We start from the raw sequence: 6,123 nt of genomic DNA on the forward strand, positions 1-6,123 counted from the left end.
AGGCGCACCTTCCCTGGGGCCTGAGAGGGGCCCAGTGGGGGGGCTGAACTGGTCCCTTCTCAGGAAAATGGAGGCAAAGAAATCATTAATTAGGTTAGCTTTGTCATCTGGTGTGATAACCAAATTTCCCAGCATGTCTTCCAGGGTCCCCACATTACCCGGTACCTTCTTTTTGCCCCCTATGTATTTAAAAAAGGACTTCTTGTTGTCCTTGATCTGGGTAGCTAGTCCTGGTTCCATCTCCGCCTTCGCCTTCCTGACTGCCCCCCCTGCATCCCCAAGCAACTGCAGTATAGTCCTCCCTGGTGATGGTCCCTCCCTTCCACTGGGTGTACACCTCCCTCTTAGCTAGGAGACATTCCTGGATGCTTTTGGTGAGCCACGGGGGCTTTTGCGCCCTCCTGCTCCCTTTGATCCATGTTGGGATTACTTCCCTTTGGTCTTGGAGGATCATCTCCTTAAGAAGCGATTACTCTTCTTGGACACCTGGCAATATTGAGCAACTACTGCTGATAACTATATCTGGTGTATGCATGGATGAAATGGTTGTTTTGTGGATGTGTATGCCTTTGCGTAATGATGTGTATGATGATTGGTATGTTTGTATGAACAGTGTGCCCGAACTTCTATGTCTAACTCATGTGATCAATAAATGTGGCACCTTGCTTTATTCCCCTTTATAATGTCTTGCTTATGATTTAAGCAAATAGGTTAATTCGATAACAGACCCCCCCATACACCCTGCCAGCCGGGGCTGCTCTGACCTGACTCAACGTGCTATGGTCCTGGGCACACATGTAAACGTGGTGCCCCAGAACAGTAAACTCTGGTGCGAACAACACTGGAGCTTATTCAGTTGAATTAATAGCATGTGTAGATGCACCCACTGGTTAGAAGAGAGAGAATGTAGTTCTGAGCAAGAAGTGGCAGAGCCAGTGAAGATTTACTCTAAACGTCTGTCTTGTCCATGCTTCCCAGAACCCATGACAAGTCTGTGGCTATGTCTATACTAAGTAGAATCTGCTACAAGACGTTTTGTTTCCAGACTTCAGCTAGCACTACTAAACCACTAGAATTATGTGTGCACCCCTATGATTTTGGTAGCTCAAGTATAAGAACTGGACCACCAGAATAAAGTGCTGGCCCTGTGCACTTTTAGAAGGTACCAGCTGCTGAACTGACCGTTACAGCTAGAGGAGAGTGTGGGAGTATCTCCATAAACACTGAACCAGCTGCCAGATGGCAGTAGAAGCTTTACTACACTCCACAGACATGAAGTAATTTTGCTGGCATAATGGAGGATCTGTCAGTATAGAGAGGCTTGGAGTGCACATACACTCAAAGCTGTGATGGCAGAACTGGAGTTTGGTCAAAACACTTCATGCTGTACACTAGGTCTTTGTTACTTACAACAGTCTACTCTGTGATGAATTTAACCTGGAAAGCAACAAACACTAATCTCTGCCAGAGCCATCACTGAATGTAAGGGTGGCAGGTCACTGTAGAAAATATCAGGCATTTTGCCAACAGTGCATTACTTCAGTGGTCTGCTGTGCGATCCAAGGTTACCAAAGTACCCTAAAGCAGTCAGCCATTTCTCAGATGACATATAGTTAGGGATTAATTAATTCCATAAGGACTTTTTAACAAATGTACAGGGATTTAAAATAAACAATTCTCATTGACAACATCCTTCCATCATTGGCCCCCTTGCCATGCATAAAATCCTTTTAAGATTTTAGTTTGTTACCAATTTTTACATATATGTCCCCTCCCCAATGCCTGTTCCTCATGTTTTGCTCTGTCCCTGTAGCTATGTGGTTTATAATATTTTGCATGGATGCAGAGCTTCTTCTCTTCCAACTTCTGTACAAATGTTAACTAATTACCCTGTAATGTGTCTTGTTTTAAAACTACCAAAATGGAGTCAAATATATTTAGAGTAAGTGAAGGTATTTTCTTTAGGCTGAGGAAGCATCTGCAGTTGGTGTGTGTACACTTCCTAGATGGAATGAATAGTAAAGAAGCCAGAGGCTGGTGTGTAGGCAAGACAGCCAGTTAGTGAAGATGTAAATAGAGGAGTCAGTGGGTGAGAGACAGGTTTGGTGGAGGAAGGGGAATGAATGTAGCTGGTAAACGGTGGAGAGGTACCTGGGGAGTCAGATGTTAGGCAGGCTATAATGTGTTATAAATCCAATGTCTATACTTAGTCCGCTCTTAGATATTCTGAAATTTTATTAATTGTCTTCAATGGAAGTGGTTAGGTTCTGAAAATCTTTTGAAAAATCTGGCCCATCATTGTTGCAGCTGATAATAACCATAATGGCCAATGACTGAGGCAGGATTGATCGAAATCATTGGGTGATTTATCACATAGTCTCAGACCAGAAAGTGAAAATTAAATTATTTCTGGCTACTAGAAATCATTATTATTAATAATTAATAATATCTCACTTTCTTGTTTTCGTTTGTGTTCATTATGCACTAAGGTAATTATATATAGGAAGGCACAGCTCCTTGAAAGATTGAAATAAAAAACTAACCAATTCTTACTTTTGTTTCCAGTGTTGAAATGTTAAACAACCACTGTTGGTGGGGCATGTTCTGCACCTGCTGTCTGTGAGATTTATTTTGCTCTAGTAATCATAGGAAACATTATGCAACCACTGGCTAGAGGCAACTGACTGGCTACAGTCTAGCAAAATCTCTGTAAAAAGGATAGTGTTTCTGCCTGAGAAAAGAGACCGTTTAAACCATTTAACACTCTATTGAGCCAGACAATAAAATAAAGCTGTGTATATTGATATAACTACTGCACTGCTGCAGAAGTGTGCGCTAAGTATATGGAACCCAAACAGCACTATTTACTTCCTGGAAGATTCTGTATAGCAGGTAAAATAGCCCCTTATTCAAAATAGCCATGCTTTATTGGATGTAGAAATCACTGGATTATAGCACTGATTATATAATTTTTAAAGATCGTTCACAAACGACACTTCATCACACTTCCTTATTTGTAATCATCTTTAAAACAACTTGTCTACAGATTATGGCATATCTGCCTTCTTTTCTAATGGCATTCCTAGATAATTACACAGTTATATGTGGAAGTATAACAGTCCAGAAACTGAACTATTAATTAAAGGAAATTGCTAAGGTAGATGAATCCTTTAAATGGCTGATTGTGCTTCATCCTTATGACACATTCTCATGCTGCTTGAGCTATAACATTTCATTAAACCGATCCCAGGGCACTTCATAGCATATACAAATGTGAAGTAAAAAACATTCTTTTCCAAGGTCAAGGTCTTTTCCCCCAATGACTGATCATTAGTATGTTCTATGGGGGATGAAATGTCAGATTTATTTTGTACTGGCATTGTTAAGGTAGAGATGAGAAAACTATCTTAGTGGTTTGGAAAACATACTTCCTTTGGCCCTTATGACTGAATTGCAGGTTTGTTTATAGGCTGCTTAAGAGTACTGTTACACATTACCCTTTAGCCATGCTAAAACTGTGAAATGTTATGAGTTATTAAAGTTACAGCATACTCTGAGAAGTCACACATTAAGGCTTAATACCATCCTTGCCACTAGAAGGCTGGAGAGTTCAATCCCTGCTCTGGATCGGGGTGGATGGGAGAGGGCTGGGCGGCAGGAATTGTGTATGGCTCAATGAACACTCAGTGGCCTACTGAAATTTTAATCAGATCATGTGAAATCCCATCCATCTACCCTGTCCCACTACTTACCAGTGGTTAATTGCACTTTTCGCATGTCACCTGGCCATATTTCCCCAAAGCACTGCAGACTCTCCCTTGGCCAGTTGGCTTCATGGGGGCCATAGTCTGCTGCTGGAGGCCCCTGCATTCCCCTTGAGACAGGGACACCAAGACACAGGAAACCATGGTGGGGGATGATGAGGGCTGGCTGGGATAGGGAAACTAAGACATGGTTAACTGTGGTGGGGGGAAAGTGATGGTTGGTTGGATGAGAAAACTAAGGTATGGGAATTGTAGTGGAGGAAGCCAAGGGCTGGCTGAGACACAGAGAACCACATTGGGGGATGGTGACCGCTGTCTGGCATGGGGAAGACAAAGTATGAGGGACTGCAGTTGGAGAGGCCAAGGCAGTCTGGTTTGTCTGGGAAGGGAAAACAGGCAGGAAGCAGCAGGTCCCCATGGTAGCCAGTGCTTCTATAAGGCTGCGGCCATTGCCTTTCATCAGGGAGGTAGATAGCTAGAGGTGTCTGCTGCCTTGCTGTACTCAATGGCAGTAGCCACCCTGGCCAGGAAGGACTTCCATAAGTCCACCAAGGATATCAACTGACAGTCTTGTGCCACAGCAGTCAGCTGAAATATTTTCACCAGCTCCTCTGACCATTCCTGCCTGCACCGATAGGCAGAAAACCAGCTCTTGGTAAAGTGTGATGATCTGACATCCACGGCAAAATCCTGTTTGTCGTGGTTCCACTGACCTTTTCAGCTAAGGGCCATCTTCCGTGCTGGAGCGCCCCCGCCCTGTTCTGAAGCCTCCCAAGCTCTCTCATGCTGGGGCAATTTCTAGGGACTGAAACAAGCGGACATGGCCATGAGTTTGTTTTCAAGGCATAAAGCATATGTGGATCCTGTGTTCATTCTCACACAAATATTGACAAGGTGCACAGACAGTAGTGTACTGACAGCAGACCTTGAACTTGTAGCCAACTTTTAAGATAGTATGAGGGGAAAGTCAGCTTTCCTCACTCTGCTTGGGCATGTTCACAGGATAACAAGACTGTCGTGGAACATCATCATGAGAAATGTTCTCTTGGCTACCTGCTCACAGTTACTTGCTTTCCCAACCTATTTCCTTCCCAGTAGAAGAATCATCCCTGTCCTATTCCTGTCTTAGGATACTGCTTCACTGCCCCATATTTCTTTGGCAAGTGTCCAGCCAGCACAGAATGCACCTCTGTGAACTGGCAAGAAGCAATCCACAAGATATACTCTGCTACTTTTGTAAGGTATTTTGCTAAAAGAATGGAAGAGAGATGTTTGTTATGGTAGCTCTCCACTAAAGCTGGCAATCCCATGGAATATGTGTGATGCCATAGTAAACTTTCTGAACATGCATTGCAGCTTCCTAGCTCTGGCAGATGATCTCGTAGTGAAAGCAGCACTTGATAATGTCCTGAAGTAGAAGCTTCCTTCCCTTCCTCATGGAGCAGCCATCCTGCTTTCCCCAAGTTTTCCTTTGTGGAATAATGAATGTCCCAAGTGACCCTGCATAGTGTGGAATCCTGAAGAGCAACAAAGTTCATTGACATATGAACAAGCTATGCCTCACATCTTCACAGTGAAGGAGGTGGCTACTGGTCTGAAAAACGATACCCCAAAAGATGACAGTATTCCCTGCTGCTAGAACCCTCCTTGGACTGTCATGGGACATGCAGAGAATGCCTTTTGGGGGTGGGAATGCAGGACCTCAAATGCCCATGACCAAAACCATTTTCTTGTGCATTTCTATATGTTAATGTCCCCAAAAGGTGTTCCAGGGGACTCCTGGTGTCTGGGATCCAGCTGAAGAGGCTGGGATCAGGTTAGGGTGGAGCTCTGGATGAAAGCTATGAAAGGTAAAGCACACCCCAGGGAAAGGGCTAGTATTGGGCAGGGCAAGTTGGTGGATCTACCTGTCACAGCGCCAGCCAGGGCCACTTGGGCTAGGGTCAAGACTCTGCACAGCTCAGCCTTCTCCCAGCCTCCTCCCCAGCCCAGAAGGGGAATTCATGACGCTCCAGGGAAAGAAAACTATGGCCCACATAGCCATAGTGGCTGCCTGGCCAAGGGAGAGCCAGAGATGCTTTGGGGAAAAGCGTACAGGCAGCGTGGGGAAATTTGAATTAAATGCTAATAATTGCACATAATTTGAACCATGGCTTTTGCCCAGTTTCGGTGAAAGGTAGAGTATACCCTGGGAAGGGCCTGAACCTGGACAAGAGGGCTGGGATCCAACCGGGGAGGGTCAGCAAAGCTAGTTGGCTGGGCTGAAGCTGGGCTGTGTGAGGCTGTTGCTAGGGTGAGGGGTGGATGCTAGGGGGTGGTGGGTGGGGCAGCTGGAAGGAGTTTTATCCTTAAATAATGC

General features: G+C 44.7%; 1 protein-coding gene and 1 long non-coding RNA gene across 2 annotated transcripts in view; both read right to left on the reverse strand.

Annotated features, from left to right (window-relative positions):
- FAM155A (family with sequence similarity 155 member A) overlaps positions 1–6,123 on the reverse strand; it is a 1,105,155-nt gene that overhangs the window by 466,540 nt on the left and 632,492 nt on the right. The gene's annotated exons all lie outside the window — the stretch shown is intronic.
- Positions 1,998–6,123, reverse strand: part of LOC109303229 — a 13,901-nt gene continuing 9,775 nt past the window's right edge. The window contains exon 3 of the long non-coding RNA XR_002099028.1: positions 1,998–2,129. This is a non-coding gene — a long non-coding RNA (uncharacterized LOC109303229). The remainder of the gene's footprint in view (positions 2,130–6,123) is intronic.

Source organism: Gavialis gangeticus, unplaced genomic scaffold, assembly GCF_001723915.1.
Source record: "Gavialis gangeticus isolate Ggan-Ray unplaced genomic scaffold, GavGan_comp1, whole genome shotgun sequence".
Taxonomy (NCBI): domain Eukaryota; kingdom Metazoa; phylum Chordata; order Crocodylia; family Gavialidae; genus Gavialis; species Gavialis gangeticus.